Source organism: Eurytemora carolleeae, unplaced genomic scaffold (assembly GCF_000591075.1).
Source record: "Eurytemora carolleeae unplaced genomic scaffold, Eaff_2.0 scaffold3726, whole genome shotgun sequence".
Lineage (NCBI taxonomy): Eukaryota > Metazoa > Arthropoda > Copepoda > Calanoida > Temoridae > Eurytemora > Eurytemora carolleeae.
Genome location: NW_019399613.1, coordinates 1 through 1,164, shown reverse-complemented (window position 1 = coordinate 1,164; position 1,164 = coordinate 1). Strand labels below are relative to the sequence as shown.

General features: G+C 33.2%; 1 long non-coding RNA gene across 1 annotated transcript; it reads left to right on the top strand.

Moving 5' to 3' along the window:
• On the top strand, positions 1-616 carry LOC111717758 (uncharacterized). The gene is made up of 2 exons (XR_002768897.1): positions 1-54; positions 584-616. It is a non-coding gene; the product is annotated as an uncharacterized LOC111717758 (long non-coding RNA).
• The last annotated feature ends 548 nt before the right edge of the window (positions 617-1,164 follow it).

Below are 1,164 nucleotides of genomic sequence, written 5' to 3'. Positions count from 1 at the left end.
CTAGAGAATAATCTTATCCTTGCTGAATCAAGAATAAAGGATTTAGAATCTCAGGTTATTAAAGACCGACTTCATTTTCCACAGAAACTCAAACCAATAAAAAAACGATGCTTTGGAAACTGACCTAGAGTAAACCGATCTAAATAGTATTCGACCTAATTAGCGAGTAGTTTTTATGGAAATATCGAGTATGTTTCACTCCCCGCCGGTTTTCACGGATATAAAATAAATCGACTACGTCTAAAATCAATCCAACTTCAGGGAAATAGCCAGATCTTTTAGGTCGGAAAACCTGTTAGAAACCTCCTAAGTCTGGAAACTCTTAGGTCAGTTTTCTCTAGGTCGGGTGAGCGGGTACTAAGTTAAGATAACGCCTTATGCTGAGCTTATACATCTACATAGATTTGATTAGATCTCTTAAATAAAAATATCCTGAACTGTCATCGTTCAAATTTTTTAACTTTGTCCAAAAAAAAAGAAAGGTTTTGACAAATAATTGTATTTGAATAGAGGAAATGTAGTACATACAAATGATATTAAAATTCAGAGATTTCTCAATTATAAAATTCTTTTAATTTCTTAGGTGGATGGTTCTTTGGAACCAGACAAAATACTGGAAGATAAACAAGAACTAATGGCGCTGAATCTTGCTTTATCAGAACGAATCAGGTAAATTGTTGTTTCATCATTCAAGGAACTTTTTAAAAGTCGTCTTTTTAATCTACAGTTTATGGGTCGTGTATGTAAAATACATACAGTCATCGTCGTATATGTCAATACAAGGAACACAATTTTCGACTTCAATTTTGTATACCAAGCTATTGAAACAGCGTGGATACCAATCACTGCGATTTAATGGTCTCACGCTCTCAAACAAAAATCGTTGAGAATTTTGCCATTTACTTCTAAAAAACCAAATCTAACAAGAAGTGCTTTATAGTGCTAAAATGTACATGTAAAGGGCTACAAAAAAGCATAAGTGAGTTAGAGCGGTAAAATCTAAGCTTAGGGCGTTGCGACACTTCAAAGTCAGCCCAGTCTTAAAAATTGATGAGACTTTTTATAAGGAGGCTGAATCTATGTGCAATGATATTAAATACATTTTATAAACGAAGAATTTACGTAATTTTGTACGTCAAATAAATATTATTTCTAACTCGAGAA